General features: G+C 36.6%; 1 long non-coding RNA gene across 2 annotated transcripts in view; it reads left to right on the top strand.

The window, feature by feature from the left end:
• The window catches only part of LOC117981377 (uncharacterized), a 128,392-nt gene extending 109,410 nt beyond the window's left edge, over positions 1-18,982 (top strand). The window contains exons 3-4 of one of the 2 annotated variants that reach the window (XR_010113126.1): positions 5,160-5,292; positions 7,884-18,982. This is a non-coding gene — a long non-coding RNA (uncharacterized LOC117981377). The remainder of the gene's footprint in view (positions 1-5,159; positions 5,293-7,883) is intronic. The other variant, XR_004672861.3, reaches the window with a different exon arrangement.
• The last annotated feature ends 451 nt before the right edge of the window (positions 18,983-19,433 follow it).

A 19,433-nucleotide genomic window follows, 5' to 3' on the forward strand; every position in this document is an offset into this window, starting at 1 on the left:
GAAATTATTTATTCATGCCTTACAGTTTTTCACTTCAAGTTTTAAGAGAAATTGATAGAGTCACTCTCATCTAAGGAGACAAAAATTATTTGTCACATGACAAAAACAGCACTTGATGTGTTAAAAGGGGCCAAACCATGTGCAGTGAGCACAATCCCACGATGCTGCATCAAGTTTCTGGTAGAGGAGCATTATGCTGGTAATGCAACATTTGTGGCTTGGCTGAAATCCACAGGCACCGTGCACCTGAACAACAAGGCACTCTTCATTTCACTTCCTTTCCTTTAACCAAGTTCAACTCCATTTTGCTTCACCCCAAACAAACTAGTAGTTTATGACAGGAAAATATACAAAGGTCCATGTTTTTCTAACTTCTTCTGAGCCCCTTTTCACAGCCTGTCCTTTACTTTGCCTTCTTTTGACACAAAATTATCCAAATAATGTCTGCAAGGATGTGATGAGAGACCATGTTTAAGGGATGCAAATCAGTATGATCTGTCTCTATCATATACTCTAGTTCTTTTCTTCTTCCTTTTGTCTGTTTTCCTTGGGGAAAATTAAACTATTTTCTTCCTGGGCTCACTTTTGTATTTTCCATACAATGTTTGGCAGGCTCCCCAGTGACTTTCCTTTTCCCATCCAGACAAGATAGAGACTAATTCCAAAGCTGTGGCCCTGCTTTTTCATCCTTTAAATGCAGTGTGAAACATAGGACTGATCCTCTAAATTTAATGACTGCTCTTGTTGGATTAAAAAAATCTAATTCGACAGTATTGGCCCTTAGCTTGCCACGAACCTTTCTCACTCCCCGTGGTCCTCTGTAGTTTCTGAAGTATTGGCTTCTGCTTCCTCCCACCACCAAAAACTATCCCACAAAATTTTAAAAGCCTGAGCAGCTTCCTAGTTCGAAACCAGTCATAAAACCCAGTATTCAGAGTTGTGCTTCTAGTTGGGCAATGTGTGGCTTTTGAACTCTGATTTACATCCAGATTTTAGTGCATATTAACCATTGTTTTTCTCTGTCTTACATGGTAGGGTTTTTTGTAGAGTGTATCCAACTCAATCTTGCTGGTTTCCCTCCCACCCTCCTTTCCTTTAACCAACAAATTTCCCCAGTCCCCAGATACATAAAATTGGGAACTTGCTCATTGATCAGAAAATCAGTACTTGCTTCATAGTTTCTCTCTCTCATTTTAGAAGACTTTGATTTCCTCTTCTGGCATCTTTCTATCTGCTCACTCTATGTCAACAGAGGTGAACCTAGAGTAGAATATAAGGAGTTTCCAGTGTCTGGTCAAGATTTTTTCCAGGACTGGTCATTTTCCTGGCATTACCAACCACCTCAGGAGGCAGTGGCTCCTTAATTCTGGGCTGTGAAAAAGATATGCTCCATGAATGCAGGAATTTTATCTGCTTTCCTTATAGCATGTAGAACAGTGCCTGGCACCTAGTAGGTTCTTAATAAATATTATATGAATTAATGCATACAATCCTGATGAATGGGAGAGTTTTTAATTCAAATAATAGTTCATCATTTTTAAGATATATCATGAAAATATCTGAAGGCGTTTTCATGCTGCAATATTTGATATTTTAAGTGTTCCCATTTTCACCATGAACTCAGATTAAAAACAAACAAATGTATTTCGGCTCAGTCAGGTGAGGAACAGATACTTCTGGAAGAGCCTTTATGATGGCTACCCAAGGACATTCCTAAGGTTTACTTAAACATGTGTTGGCTGGAGATGGCAGTACTGGTAAAACTATATTTGGGAAATGTTAATGTCATTTGAATGGTGAATTTGAGAAGCATATAGTCACTTTAGTTATTGAGGTCCATCACCTGTGTTTCCTACCAACACTAGACCTTTTAAATTCAATGTACCAAACATACACTTGGTGGCCTGATAAATGGCTGTTGTATCCAAGTCCAGTGTACCATTATCATGTCTGATATAACATCAAGACTTATAAGTATGTATCTAATTGGCACTGAGGTCAGATGGCAGTATATGGAAACATCCCATCACATTGTGTGGCAATGCAATGACACCAGAGTTAGGCATGTTAGATATGAGTTCTAAATTTCTCTTCAAAGAATCAATATGTCAGTAGGTTCAATTCTTTGCCTTCTACTTTTAAACTTAACTTCCTCATAAAGCAACCTTTTCTGATTACCTGCTCCATCCTGACTCATTCCGATTTCCTGCTCTGCCATAACCATTTTTCCCACCAAACCACTCACCCCATCACTATCTTCAAATTAGTCAGCCGGAATTAGTTTAGCCTGTGCTGTCTAACCTTAGCCAACAGGGGAACTACACAGCAGCAGGGGCCACGTGCATCAGGAATAAGACCCCCTTTTCGAAACTCCCTTGTCCAGGTGTGCATTCACCATTGCTCCATCTGTGAGGTTGCACCCTTCTATAGAAGTAAACTGCCTTGCTGAGAAGAAAAAAAAGAAAATTTTCTATTCAAGTGCTATTTCTTTTGTGGCACCAAAAACTTTATTTATAACAGGCAGATAGTGAGGGTACAGAAGTGCTTAGTAAGGTTTTCCTTTTAATGAAGAGCAGCCCCAAATCATTTTTCTTTCTAACAAAGAGCAGCCTGTAAAATGGAGCTGTAGACATAGATGCTGGCAGTTGTGCCAACCGTGTTCAAAATGGCAGCTCCATCTTGCATTCTCTGCCAGCTACTTGTACAGTAAGGAGCAGACAAGATGGCTCTGGCCAAGGGGAAAGTTCATTTGCATAATAAGATTAGGGTGAGGCAGCCAGCCTTCCCCAGTGCCCTATGTAAACGTCATACCTGATTAAACCAATTTCTGAGCCCTAAGTAAATCAAACACTGCCTCCCCAAGCCAGACTATAAAATCTGGTGCATCCACCACCAGCAGGCTGCCTTTTACCCTCGGAACTCCCCTCTCTGTCACTAGAGAGCTATTTTCCTTTCTCTTGCCTATTAAACCTCTGCTCCTAAATTTTCCTGGCACAAGATGATGAAACCTGGGTATTTATCATAGACAATGTAGCTGCTTCAGTAATGGATAGTAAAGACAGGAAAACTAAGGCAAAATTTATTGTCTTCCAGTGAAACAAATATCACTAGTGCTATGACATTTCTGCCAGAAGCAATGGCAAATTTGAAAGGCCTTTTCATTGGCTTGCTGGAAAACTAACTGACAATGCTTACCAGAAGTGCCTTGCTGTGTTTGTTCTGGTCCTACCAGAGGTTGCCATGGATCTACCTCTGGAAACTCATGAAGCACATGACTTAGTGTGGCTCTGACAACTGTTCTCCTGAGGGGAATGATACCCTGCAAGAGAAGGTGAAGTCAGAAGCCTACTTTCATAGGTGCTTGTTCTCTGATGTCTGAGATGCAGCGTTCTCTGATGTCTGAGATCCCATTTTATTATATGGCCAACCAGACTGTGAGCTCAAACTTTGGGATGCTAAAGGGAATGAATGTGGCAGTTTCAAAAAAAATACCTTTATATTTTAGACCTCCATATTTGGCTGCTTAGACCCCAGTTGTTTCCTTCCTGAGTTTCAAATGTAAGAATGCTATAGTCACAACATACTCAGACACAAAATCACTGGGTTTCGATTTTTCTTCTGGAATTGGGACATACATGAGTGAATAAAATATCCCTGGGAAAAACTCTAAATATCCAACAAACTAGTAAATCAAGATATAACAACACATTATTAAAAATTTAAAATATATAAAAAATACTGTAGTAAACTGATGAAAAGCAGAATACAAATTAAATATACATATAGTCACAATTATAGTTCAAAATTAAAAAATAAGCCAGGCACAGTGGTTCATGTCTGTAATCCCAGCACTTAAACCTAATGGGAAATACGTTTTAAACAGTTAACATGGGATTATAAGTAGTTTTCTTCTTCTTCTGTGCATGTGTGTATTTAATTTGATAACATGTTATTGTAATGGAGGAAAAGTAAACTGAATTGACTGAAAATCATCAAGCATTAAAAATTCCTTGAAAATTAAAGGAAGCATAAAAATAGCCTATGATCATTAGATTACTGGGAAATATTTATAAAATAAGACATTGATGTATCACTTATCTACATTATGAAAAACAATTACATGACAAATGCATCATTTTAAGATGATTCTGTATCAATAGGATTTCAAAATATGGCTTCCAGTACTTCTCAAAACTTTCAAGATCATCAAAAACAAAGAAAGTCTGAGAAACTCTCACAGTTTCAAAGCCACACAATTGTGCAATACCGTTCCTGTCCTCTTTTGGTTTATTTCTCTAATAACAGCCAGTTATTTCTGTGTCTTTGGCCATAGCTGTATAAAGCTAATTAATAATTTTGGTGGATGTATTTACTATTCTAACCCTCCTCCCCCAAATATTTTCTCAGTCTGAATTAAGGCAATTATTTTATTGGAAAAAAATAGTTCTAATAGCTGGCTCAGTGTCCCTGGCCTGATTATTGTGATTATAAGCTATTTACTGAAATTAAATGCTATTGGCTACATGCTGGCTGTGTTACACAGTGTTCAAACTTTTTGTCTTCTATTTGCATCTATTTTTGCAAGAGAAAAGAATTATTCTAGTCTATATTTAAAAACTAATCCAATAGATTTTCTGCAAAGCTCTCTTCAGTACATAAATTTTAAAAATCTCTATCCTTTTTTCCTACACTGTTTTTCCTTCCATTCACTCATTTATTCCACAGGTATTTTTATTTTAGAGCAGTTTCAAATTTACAGGAAAAAATTGCAGTTGATAGAGTTCCCACATATCCTACAGCCAATTTTCTCTATTATTGGCATCTTACATTAGTATGGTGTATTAGTTATAATTAATAAATTAATGCTGATAAATTATTAAGTAAAGTTTATACTTAATGCCTATTTATTTAGTTTTTTTTAAAACAAAATATCCTTTTTCTATTCCAGGATCCCAACTACAATACGACGTTGCATTTAATCATAATATCTCCTTAGGTTCCTCTTGGCTGTGACAGTTTCTCAGACTTCCCTTGTTTTTGATGATCTTGAAAGTTTTGAGAAGTACTGAACGGGTATTTTGTAGAATTTTCCTCCCTTGGGATTTGTCTGATTTTTTTTTTTTTTATGTTCTAACTAGACTGTGGTTGTGTGTTTTCAGGGGGAATATCACAGAAGTGAAGTGCAATTCTCATCATGTCATATCAAGAGCACACACTAACAACATGACTTATTGCTGAATATTGAACTTGATCACCTGGCTGAGGTAGTGTTTGCCAGATTTCTCTGTAAAGGTACTGTTTTTTCCTCCATTCTATATTGTACTCCTTCAAAAGAAATCGCCAACCACAGTTCATACTTAAGGGGTGGGGAGGTTATGATCTATTTATTTGAGGACAGAACATCTCCATAAATTATTTGGATTCTTCTGCATGGAAGATGTGTCTACTCTCACCAATTTACTAATTCATTCAACTATTTATATCCGTATGGACTCATGGATATTTATTTTATACTTTGGGTTATAATCTAATACCACTTTACTTATTTTGTTGCTCAAATTGCTGTGGCTTTGGCCATTGGGGGCTCCTTCAGTTGATTCTCGTGTTTGATATGCCCTCATGCTTGTGGAGTTGTATTTTATTTGAGCACTGCCTTATTTTTTTGGTACTAAAGGATGTTCCAGGATCATCACAGATATATTCTGCCCCAGTCTTAGAATCAGCCCATTTTCCAAGGAACCCTAACTCCATTTATTCGAGAAAGGTATTAAAACCCAAATCTGGGTGCTAGATGTGCTTGTTATTCCTGGGGTGTTGTTGCTTCCAGACCCTTTCAGTTGAGAGAACAAGGAAATCTATGTGTATATAAACATATTTATAAATATTTTTATATGTAACTGTATGTTATGCTGAATGTGAGTTTATAAAGGTGTTTTCAATTCTAATCTATTAGAATGCTTTTAGTTCTAATCTGGCCTCTTCCCCTTGCTTACCTGTAAACTCTCACCCCAGTAATGAGAAGCCTAGATGTTTCCATTCACCACATATTTACTTAATTGTTCAATTCCAAGATAGATGTTCAGTGGTATCAGAACTGTTATACCTTACACAGGCATTTATTTTTGAGTGGAGTTTTTGATAGTCAATCAATTGCCTGAATCTGGGCTAAATATATGTATTTTTTAATCATCTTCATTTGTTAAATTTCATTATCTCTACCTCACAATTTAAACATTCCTATGAGTACAAACATAAAGATTATGTTTGCAACTGGAAAACATAATTTTAACACTCTCTTCCTCTCCCATTTTAAATATGATGAAACTTGAGTTCAAAGAAGTACATACGCAAGTTCACACATGAGTAACAGTTATAGGGTGATGTCCCTTGATAGATATCTATGTTAAAATGGTAGCACACCAGTTATACCTGATCCACCATCTTTAAATTTCCTTTAAAAGACCATAAAAATACATATTAAAAAATACAATAAAAGAAAAAATATAAATAGAAATTGTGTTGATTGTAGCCCCCAAAAAATCAAAGAAATGCCCTAGACTTTTCTTTACCTATGCAGATAGACCAGAAGAAGATAAGAAAATATTTGGTTTATCTTCTCTGCTCATCCTAACTCTATAATAAAGGAGCATCAGTGTCTAAAAATATTGAGATGTTTACACAGCAATAAAATTATCAATAAAAAGGTTGAAGGCAGTAAAAAATAAATAATTAATGAGATGCCTGAATGCAGAGCATAGGGAGAAAAGACATTGTGACAGAGAAGTTGTTGACATGGAAATTAGAGGATGGATATTTTACCTGTATAAGAAATCAAAACAGGCTGGGCATAGTGGCTCATGCCTATAATCCCAGTGCTTTGGGAGGCTGAGGTGTGAGGATCACATGAGCCCAGGAGTTGAAGAACAGCCTAGGGAAAATAGTGAGACCCTGTCTCTACAACAACAACAAGCACTAGCTGTGCAAGGTAAGAGGCTGAGGTGGGATGATCATTTGAGCCCAGGATGTCAAGGCTGTAGTGAGCTATGTTCACACCACTGCATTCCAGCCTGGGTGACAGAGCAAGACACTTATGTGTGTCTCAGAAAAAGAAAAATGAAAACAAAGAGAGCAAAGAAATCACATTTTTCAAGTCCTGAGCAGTGTAACTGAAGTAAAAGATATAGTGACTGGAATTATAATTTACCTAGAAAATAATTGACTACCTGGAAATGCAAACACACACACACACACACACAAAAGGTCCTAGAATGCCTAAGAAAGCAGTGCACCTTACTACAATTACAAAGATACGAAGGTATGATCTTTATTACTATAATAATAACCAGTTAGAAAGCACAATGGAAAAGTATTCCAGTGCCTGTGGTGTTAGGGAACTGCTCACATATTCAAGAGAAATGCACAGATACCAAAGCAGAAAGAACAATAAACAGGAGTCCTAATGGTCAAAAGATTAGAAGACGTAGCTTTCAATGGGAGGAGGTTTTGTACCACAATGCAGCACTTTTCTTCTTTCTGTGCTGCCTTGAGGGAAGGCAGTGGTAATACTAATCGTTAACACATAATGGTTCTTATGAGGTGGACACTGTTGTAAAGGCTACGTACATATTAATATACTTAGCCTTACTGTAGACTTAACCCTATAAGTTTAAGAAGCTAGGTGAACCCTACATGGGTTTAACCAAAGAAATCCAAATCAAGACACAATGTAATTAAACTTCTGAAAACTAAAGACAAAGAAAAAATACGGAAAGCAACCGGAATAAAATGATCTTAGATTCCCCTTACCTACAGGGAAAACAAAAACTATTTGTATGACAGCAGATTTCTCTTCAGTTAATACTCATATTATTTTCATTTTGTAGGTGAATAAACTGACACTGGAACATTCAGGAACTTCTTCATGGTCATGGTCACCCAGCTAGAGTGTGGAAGCCAGGCTGTCTGATTCCAGGATCTGTGTTCTTAATCCTATACATAAGGAAGCCATAATGAGTCAACCACTATTTTTAAGATTCACAGATGTTCGGGTCCAATTCACCAGAATGCCAAGTTATACAGGGTTGTGGAATCAAAAACTGCAATTAGTAATAAAATGTGATGCTATCTGGAATGTTTTTCATACATATATATGCTTCTTGGGACTCTCCCTGCAGGTTAAGAGAAATTGAGAAACGATGGAGAATTTAAGTGTTTTAGATCCTACATACATTAGACTTAAAAATAGTAACTATGTACATGAGTATTTATAAACTTAAGAATGAACATAACATGAACCATGTGGCACCTATAAAATGAAAATAAAATACCTACAAACCAAATGAGAGCAATAAAAGAAGCTTTGAGGACTTTCACTTCAGGGAGTCTGAATTAGATGCGCTTCTTCCCATTCCTCCCTCTAATTACAACAAGCTTGGACGTTACATACAGAACAAACAGAAGGAGTCTCTGAAAGATGAAGAGAAGGCAAGTAAGCTACAGACTTCACAATGTAAGGAATAATATGGTGGTGAGTTACATTTGTGATTTTTTTTTTGTCTCATATCCCATAATATCTCATATCTCATAATCAGTTAGAAAGCACAATGGAAAAGTATTCCACTGCCAATGGTGTTAGAGAACTGCTCACAAATTCAACAGAAATGCACAGATACCAAAGCAGAAAGGACAATAAACAAGAGTCTTCATGGTCAAAAGATTAGAAGCTGCAGCTTTCAATGGGAGGGACAGGTTCTGGACCACACTGCAGTGCTTTTCTGCTTTCTGTGCTTTCCCACTCTAGAGCTGAAGAAGGTAACGACCCCAAAATGTCAATATACGTAGACCAAAAACCAGCCCCAATAAAAGTCTGCTCTCTCTAGCCAAAGGACTACAGTAGGGCAGCCCAGCAAGACAGAAAACCTTCAGACAACCTACCCCAGCCAAACACTACCAAAAAAAGTAAAGTGAGCCATCACCCAATCCACATCAGTAAAAACTAAGTGGAAAGTCCAGACTTTCACCTCAAGAGGTTGCGACAAGCTACTCCAATACCCCTGCTGGGATAGTGTCACAGAAGGCTAAATAAGGAGCTGTAATGTTGATTCCCCTCCAGAAGTAAAGAGTCCGTACCTGCTATTTTCAGAGAGACCACATGGAAAGCCTAGATTTCAACACCTACCCAGCATTAATGAGGTATTCCTTCCCTTCTTTACTCTCTGGTGTCAAAGAAGCTCCATGCAGAGTCAGAATGTTTGGCATTACTCCTCAGTAGGGAGGCCACCCCCACCACGGTGTTAGTGGAGACCATGTGAGGACCAGGACTTGTACCCTGCCCAGAAGTAATGAGTAGACCCCTCTACAGGAAGGCCAAAGGGCAACCTAAACTTCTACCTCTCTCTGGCAGTAATAAAGTAGGGCCTCACTTTTCCCTGCTGAGCAATGTCAAAAAAAAAGCCAGCTGAAGTAAAAGCTTATTTCTTTCTTTCTTTTATACATATTTTTGGAGACAGGGTCTTATTCTGTCACCCACGCTGGAGTACAGTGGCCTCATCAGGTCTCACTGCAGCCTCAACCTCCTGGGCTCAAGCAATCCTCCCACCTCAGCCTCTTGAGTAGCTGAGACCACAGATGTGCACCACCACACATAGCTAACATTAACATTTTTTCTAGAGATGGGGTCTTCCTGTGTTGCCCAGGCTGGTCTGGAACTCCTGGGCTCAAGTGATCCTCCCACCTTGACCTCCTGGAGGGCTGGGATTACAGGTATGAGTCATCACTCCAGGCTGAAGCTTTATATAATAACCAGAGTCTCATATTACAAAATGTCAAAGACTCAGTCAAAAGTTACTTGTTATCAATAGACAAGATCTCAAACTAAATGAAAAAAAGACAATTAATAGATGCTAACACTGAGATAACAAAGTTGTTAGAATCATCTGACAAAGATTTTAAAGCAGCTATAATAAAAGTGCTACTGCAAGTGATTATAAACATGCTTGAGACAAATGAAAAAATGCTATAAAGCTAAGAAATAAAATATATAAATAAGAATCAAAGAGAAATTATAGAACTAAAAGATACCATAACTGAAATGCAAAGCTCCGTGGATGGACTCAACAACAGAATGGAAAAGACTGAGGAAAGAAGTAGTTTACAGGAAATTAGAATAGACTAGAAAAAATGAATAAGACCCTGTGCTAAAGAGCAAATATTTATGTCATTGGATTCCAGGAAAGAGAAAAGAATGAAAAAGTAATTAAATAATGGCTTAAAAACTTCTCACATTTTGCAAAGATTTAAACCTACAATTTGAGAAGCTGGGTAAACCTTAAACAGGATAAACCAAGGACACTCACACCAAGAAACATAGTAATTAAACTTCTGATTAAGGAAGAAAAAGAAAAATCTGGAAAGCAGCAAGAAAAAAAATGACACACTTTCTATATGGTAAAAGCAATTTGAACGACAGAAGATTTCTCATCAGAAACTGTGGGGACCATGAGGAAGTAACAGATATTTTTCAAGTGCTGAAATAAATCAACTGTCAATACAAAATGCTCTACTCAGTGAAAATATCTTTCAGGAATAAAGGGGAAATCAGGACACGCACAGACTTTTTTTAAATTAAGAATTTGTTGTCAGCTTATCTCCCTAAAAGAATGGCTAACATTCTCCAAACACGAAGGAAATTGATAAGGAATCTTGAAATTTCAGTTAGAAACAATGAATATGGCAAGCAAAATGTAGGTCAGTACACTAAGTTTAATTTCTCCTCTTGAATTTTCTAAATTATGACTTACGATTGAAGCAAAAATCATAACATCTGATGTATATGTAGAGGAAAGATTTAAGACAGTGATGTTATAAATGAGGGGAGTAAAGGAACATGAGATAACCACTAATATGACATACCAATAGACTATGATAAATTATGTGTCTAATGTGATTACTAGAAAAACCAGTTAAAATATAAAGATTGACGGAGTGAATTTAAAAACATGACACACTATATGCTGTTTATCATAAACTCACTTTGAAGATAATGCCATAGTCAGGTTGAAATCAAAAGGAATAAAATAGTGTATTATGTAAACCATCAAAAAGAGCAGGAATGGCCATATTAATAACATTAAAGTCAGCTTCAGAACTAAGGAAATTATCAGAGAGGGACATTATATAATGAAATAGTCGATTTACCAAAAGAACATAGCAATCATAAATGTGCATGAAGCAAACAACAAAGCTGGAAAATATATGAAGTGAAACTGATAGATCTAAAAGGAGAAACAGATAAATCCATTCATTATAGTTGGGGCCTTTATCACCCCTCACTCAACAATTGATAGAACTGGACAGAAAACCAGTAAGAATATGAAAGAACTCAACAACATGAGACAATAGGATCTAGGTGATATTTATAGAACATTCCAACAGCAGAATACATGTTCTTCAAGTGCTCACAGAACACACATATAAAGATAGACCCTGAGCCATAAAACAAGCCTCAACAAATTTAAAAGAACTGAAATACTACAAGTACTTTCTCCAACCACAAAAGAACCAAACTAGAAATAAATAACAATGATAATGGGAAAATCACCAAACACTTGAAAACTGAACAACAATATTTTATAACCCATGGTCATAGAGGAAATCTCAAAAGAAATTTTAAAAATGCACTGAACTGAATGAAAATGAAAACAACATAGAATTTGTGAGACACATAAAGCAGAACTGCTGGGAAAATATATAGCACTAAATGCATGCTCTAGAAAAGAAAAGTCTTCAACCAGTAACCTAAGCTTCCACCTCAAAAACCTAAAAAAAGAAGGAAAAATAGACCCAATGCCAGCAGAAAGATGCAATAACAAAGAGTAGAACTCAATGAAATTGAAAACAGATAAACACTTTAAAGAATAAAACAAAGAGCTGGTTATTAGAAAAGATCAATTAATTGACAAACCTCAAGCAAGACCGTCAAAAAAAAAAAAAAAAAAGGATTTACCTATACCAGAGATGAAATGGGATATCGCTATCAATACTGCAAACATCAAAAGGATAAGTAGATACTATGAACTGTACAGACATGAATCTGACAATTTAGACAAAATAGATCATTTCCCTAGAAAACACAAACTACTACAGCTTACCCAATATAAAATAGATTATTTGAATAGCCTTATAAGTACTAAAAAAAAATTAAACTCATTATTTAAAAATTCCTAAAAAGAAAGCCTCCAGAGCCAAATTGTTTCCTTCAGAATTCCACCACATTCATAAAGATTTGACAGCAATTCTATACAGTCTCTTTGAGAAAATAGAAGGGGGTATTTTCTAATTCATTTTAAGGAGCTAGTAAATACCCTGATACTGAAATGTATACTGCAAATTGATAAAATTATAGACCCCTGCATATTAAATTTCAAAATAAAAATGATAAAAATACTTGGGTAATGAATAACAGCATAACAAAAAACCACAGACCAATATCTCATGAACATAGACACAAAAAATGCTTCACAATATGACATATAATTCAGTAATACATGGGAATTATATACCACAACCCAGTGAGACTTAATCCAAGAATGGAAGACTGGCTCAATATTTAAAAATCAATCAATGTAGTGCAAATATTAATAGCTAATGAAGAAATGTCATAAAATTAATGCAGAAAAAGGATTTGACAAAATTCACTCATTTATGTAAAAATGCTCTGAAAAATAGGAATTAAAGGAGACCTACAAGAAACTTTCAGCTAACATAATTCTTAATGCTGAATGATTGAATGTTTTCTTCCTGAGCTTGAGAATAAGGTGAGGGTATCATCCCTAATGACGCTTTTTCAACATAGTGCTCAAAGTTCTATGAGGTGCAATTAGGCAATAAAGGGAAATAAAAGACAGGTAAAAAAAGGAAGAAATTAAATTTTATTTGAAAAAGCAGATTGTCTACCTAGAAAATCTCAAGGAAAACACTATTAATATACAGAACAACCTGAATGAATCTTTGGAGAATTACGCTGCATCAGAAAAAGCCAATCACAAAAGATTACGTACTATGTAATTCCATTTGTATAACATTCTTGAACTGACAAAAGTATAGAAATGAACAGATTAGTGGTTGTTAGGGGTGAGGGGTTATGGGTCAGAGATAGGAGTTGGGGATATAAAAAGGCAACCTGAGGGATCCTTATGGTGATTGAAACGTTCTGTATGTTGGTTCTATCAATGTCAATACTCTGGTTGGACTATGGTTCCACAGTTTTGCAAGATGTTGTTGAGGAAAACGGCATAAATGGTGCCCAGGATCTCTCTATTGTTTCTTACTGATTATGTATCTGCAATGATTGCAAAATAAAAAGGTTTAATTTTTAAAAAGGATTAAACATTACACAGCATACACTTGAGTAAAAGACAAAATCTGGCTAAGGATTATTTTTGTCCTAAGTAATATGTGGATTTTGTACAACATAAATCACAATCCCCTAAAATCTATATTGTAAATTGATAAAATGTAAAACCTGTGTATTACAAAATAAAAGATGAACAAAAATTACAAAACACTAAGAAATACCCTAGTACCCCAATGTATCAGTAGACAAACACATGGACAGATAGTTTGCAAAAGGGGAAGTACATATGGTGAATAAACATTATGAGATGTCTAATATTGTTAGCTATCAATGAAACATGAAATAAAATGATGACATTGCACACATCTCAAGTCTCTAGCAGAGCACAGACCAAACTGAAATTTCCCTGGAATTTAACTTGCTTAATCATTTTTCCTCAATCTAAGTAAATTCGTAACTATTCTTTCTAAATACATTCACTAGAATAATCGACAAGACACTGTACATCCCTTGACTTCTTGACCTGCAGCTTCCTGATTGCCCTCTTGGCCTTACTTAGAAAATACCCACTAGCATCCTACTATTAGTATAATTCTCAAGTCTCTCCCTGGAAATAATAACAGTCTAGGAAAAGGGCCTACAACATAAACCTCAGAGGGGTTACAGATTTTTGTGAGAAATGATATCTTCATGGGGCACACCCCACTCACAAGCACTGGGTGTGACACTCCCAGGACCCTTGGGAGTGGTGCTTCTCTGCAGCTACAGACTGATATTACAAAGATAGGGCAACCTCATAGGGAAACCTCATGGGTTTCCGAGCCTTGAATGTGCCTCATAGTTTTATTTCTTCTAAGATATGTTTCTACTGGATTGAGTTATTGTCAGTCTTCACAATTTCTCTTCAGTCAATGGAAAATTTGAAAAAGAATTAGGTGTTTGGTCTGAGACTGGGAAGTGGACAGGCCTGGCCCTGACATTTATGGGATCTACTCAAGGGTATAGAAGGAGACACACACTATGAGCAGTGAAACCCTGAAGCCAAGCCAACCAATTCCTGTTTACAACTTGCGCAGACCTCCCAACTCTGCTTATATCACCCGTTCCAGGTTAGAAGGCCAGATTCAAACAGAATTCCTGCAGAAATTCCTATAGATTCTCTCAAATCCTCAGCCAGAATATGGCAGCATTGAGAGAGCTGATCCCCTTTTGCCCACACCCCAGACTTCAGCTGGCAGCTGTCCCTTCTGTTTCCTTCCTGGGTTCTATCTTGTACTACAAGGGACCTCACAAACATGTATGTGGACACCCCAGCCATTGAGCTCTGTATTCATCTCACTAGGAGCCAATCTTAGGCCACCCTGCCTTGGGTTTTGGAATAGGCATATCAGCTTTGGGATCTGCTCTTTGGAAGTAGAGCTTTGTGAAGAGCCTGCACATGCCCAGAAGTGAAGCCAGGGCTGTTTTGGGCAAAGAATTCTGAGGATCCAGGGCCCAGACCATGAAAGGCATGGTAAGTTCTCTGAGTGAACAAAGATCTCTTTGGCCCCACCACTCTGCCCTGTGGAGAAGAGCTCAGCTAGAGAGTACAGTGAGGCTGTCAGAAGTATAAGGCCCAGGACAATGGGATGTTTAATGCCAGACATAGAGGTAATTGTCTGCAAAAGTGGAAAAATTTCTAATTTACCAATTGACCTATTATTCAATAATTAACAAGGAATTCATTTTATTCCCATCCATCCACATCAAATGGTCTTAATGAATCATTGTGCATATCTTCTCAGCATCTTAGGCATTCATAGGGAAGGAGAGATAGATATAAAGATTTGGTGGGTACTCCTTTTATGTTTAGAGTAATGACAAAGGGGATATAGAGATCGGAGTTTGGAGGTAGAATACAGCTCCACTTCTCTCTGTTGCAATATAATGGAATGTACCATACTGCTAAGATGGTCCCCCAGATGTTCACCTTTTATTTATGCCATATATCTTACTCAAAATTATTTGAGGCAGCATTTCATTACAATTTAACTTTGTCCTTTTAAGCTTTTGTCATGACAAAAAGTACTTTCACGTATAACATTTCATTTTACTCTAGTATAATAGATTGCATTCAAGAGTTACTTTCTAATTTCTAATTTTTGGTTCATTAATAATAAACAACTTTACATATTGAGTAATTTTTATGCATCAGGTACAATGTTACATGCTGGGAATATAATAGTGAGTAAACAAGATAGACTATAAATTCAATGAAGACAGAATTGCGTCTATTGGAAAACACACTCCCAAAAAATCAGGAAAAAATTTCAAACAATTATTAATTTTAATAAATAGCTTTAAGGGGGGAAAATACAAAAGAACATATTAGATCATCAAGACAAAAATAACAAGGATATTCAGAACTTGAACTCAGCTCTGGATCAAGTGGACCTAATAGATATCTACAGAACTCTCCAACCAAAAACTAGAGAATATATGTTATTCTTAGCGCCACATGACACTTACTCTAAAATTGATCACATAATTGGAAATACTCTTCAGCAAATGAAAAAGAACTGAAATCAACAGTCTCTCAGATCACAGTACAATCAAATTAGAACTCAGGATTACAAAATTCAAAACCACACAACTATGTGGAAATTGAACAACGTGCTCCTGAATGACTCCGGGTAAAGAATGAAATTAAGGCAGAAATCAAGAAGTTATTTGAAACCAATGGGAACAAAAAGACAATGTACCAGAATCTCTGGCATGCAGCTAAAGCAGTGTTAAGAGGGAAGTTTATAGCACTAAATCCCCACATCAGAAAGCTACAAAGATCTCAAATCAATACCCTAACATCACAACTAAAAGAACTAGAGAACCAAGAGCAAGGCAAACCTCAAAGCTAGCAGAAGACAAGAGATAAGATCAGAGCAGAACTGAAGGAGAGAGAACGACACAAAAAAACCCTTCAAAAAAATCAGTGAATCCAGAAGCTGGTTTTTTGAAAAAATAAAATAGACAACTAGCTAGACTAATAAAGAAGAAAAGAGAGAAGAATTAAATAGACACAATAAAAAATGATAAAGGGCACCTAACCACTGACTCCACAGAAATACAACCAACCATCAGAGAATACTGTAAGCACCTCTATGCAAATAACCTAGAAAATCTAGAAGAAACAGATGAATTCCTGGACACATACATACTCCCAAGACTGAATCAGGAAGAACTTGAATCCCTGAATAGACCAATAGCAAGTTCTGAAACTGAGGCAGTAGTAAATAGCCTAACAACAACAACCAAAAAAAAAAAAAAAAAAGCCCAGGACCAAATGGATTTATAGCTGAATTCTACCAGAGGTACACAAAGGAGCTGGTACCATTTCTTCTGAAACTATTCCAAACAATTGAAAAGGAGGGATATCTCCCTAACTCATTTTATGAGGACAGAATCATCCTAATACCAAAATCTGGCAGAGATACAAGAAAGAAAAGAAAATTTCAGGCCATCAGTGCAAAAATCTTCAATAAAATACGGGAAAACCGAATCTAGCAGCACATCAAAAAGCTTATCCACTACAATCAAGTCAGCTTCATCCCTGGGATGCAAGGCTGGTTCAACATATGCAAATCAAACATAATTCATTACATAAACAGAAAGACAAAAAACCACCAGATTGTCTGTCTTTTTAAATGTAGAAAAAGACTTCAATAAAATTTCCAACTTTCCTTCATGTTAAAAACTCTCAATAAACTAGGTATTGATGGAGCATACCACAAAATAACAGCCATTTATGACAAAGCAACAGCCAATATCATACTGAATGGGCAAAAGCTAGAAGCATTCCCCTTGGAAACCAGTACAAGATAAGGATGGCCTCTCTCAGTACTTCTATTCAACACAGTATTGAAAGTTCTGGTCAGGGCAATCAGGCAAGAGAAAAATAAAGTGTATTTATATAGGAAGAGAGGAAGTCAAAGTCTCTCCGTTTGCAGATGACATAATCCTATATCTAGACAATCCCACTGTCACAGCCTGAAAGCTTCTTAAGCTGATAAGCAACTTCAGCAAAGTCTCGGGATACAAAATCAATGTGCAAAAATTGCAAGCATTCCTATACACCAACAATAGACAAGCAGAGAGCCAAATCATGAATGAATTCCCATTCACAATTGCTGCAAAGAGAATAAAATATCTAGGAATACAGCTAACAGAAGATGTGCAGGACCTCTTCAAGGAGAACTACAAACTACTGCTCAAGGAAATCAGAGAGGACACAAACAAATGGAAAAACATTCCATCCTCATGGATAGGAAGAATTAATATTGTGAAAATGGCCATACTGCCCAAGGTAATTTGTAGATTCAATGCTATTCCCATCAAACTACCATTGATATTCTTCACAGAATTAGAAAAACTACTTTAAATTTTATATGGAACCAAAGAGGAGCCCATTTAGCCAAGACAATCATAAGCTACCTAGCCTCAAACTATACTACAAGGCTACAGTAACCAAAACAGCATGGTACAGGTACAAAAACAGACACGTAGATCAATGGAATAGAATAGAGAACTCAAAAATAAGACCATACACCTACAACCATCTGATCTTCGACAAACCTGACAAAAACAGGCAGTGGGAAATGATTTCCTATTTAATAAATGGTGCTGGGAGAACTGGCTAGCCATATGCAGAAAATTGAAACTGGACCCCTTCCTTACACCTTGTACAAAAATTAAGAGAAATTAAAGACTTAAATGTAAAACCCAAAACTATGAAAACCCTAGAAGAAAACCTAGGCAATACCATTCAGGACATAGGCATGGGCAAAGATATATGACTAAAACACCAAAAGCAATTGCAACAAAAGCAAAAATTGACAAATGGAATCTAATTAAACTACAGAACTTCTGCACAGCAAAAGAAACTATGAGAGTGCACAGACAACCTACAGAATGGAAGATTTTTGCAATCTAGCCACCTGACACAGGTCTAATATCCAGAATCTACAAGGAACTTAAGAAGAAAACAAACAACCCCATTAAAATTGGGCAAAGAACATGAACAGACACTTCTCAAAAGAAGACATTTATGTGGCCAACAAACATGAAAAAAAGCTCAACATCTCTGATCATTAGAGAAATGAAAATTAAAACCACAATGAGATACCATCTCATGCCAATCAGAATGGTGATTAAAAAGTCCAGAAACAACAGATGCTGGAGAGGCTGTGGAGAAATAGGAATGCTTTTACACTATTGGCGGAAATGTAGATTAGTTCATTGTGGAAGACAGGTGGCAATTTTTCAAAGACCTAGAATGAGAAATACCATTTGACCCAGCAATTCCATTACTGGGTATATATCCAAAGGAATACAAATCTTCCTATTATAAAGATACATGCATGCATATGTTCACTGCAGTACTGTTAACAATAGCAAAGACATGGAAACAACCCAAATGCCCATCAACGATAGACTGGGTAAAGAAAATGTGGCACATATACACCATGGAATAGTATGCAGCTATAAAAAGGAAAGAGGTCATGTCCTTTGCAGAGACATGGATGGAGCTGAAAGCCATTAACCTCAGCAAACTAACACAGGAACAGAAAACCAAACACTGCATGTTCTCACTTATAAGTAGAAGCAGAACAATGAGAACACATGACACAGGGAGGGGAACAACACACACTGGGGCCTGTTGGGTGGTTGTGGGGAGGAAGAACAAAGGGGTAAATAGCTAATGCTTGCAGGGCTTAATACCTAGGTGATGGATTGATAGATGCAGAGCACCACCATGGCACACGTTTACCTATGTAACAAACCTTCACATCCTGCACATGTATTCCAGAACTTAAAATAAAATTAAAATTACAAAAGAACAAAATGCAGAATATATAGCTACATAGGACTTTTAGCTCTATTTCAGGTAAATTTAAGAAGCCTTTTCTGACCACTCTATTAAAATTAACAATCGTTATTTCAGCACTCTTCCTCTCCTTCTCACTTTTCTCATACACACACATATGATCAGCTAACTTTTGATTTTTGCTCTCTCATATGTAAGCTCTATGAGAATAGGGGCTGC

The sequence above is a fragment of the Pan paniscus genome, chromosome 7 (genome assembly GCF_029289425.2).
Source record: "Pan paniscus chromosome 7, NHGRI_mPanPan1-v2.0_pri, whole genome shotgun sequence".
Taxonomy (NCBI): domain Eukaryota; kingdom Metazoa; phylum Chordata; class Mammalia; order Primates; family Hominidae; genus Pan; species Pan paniscus.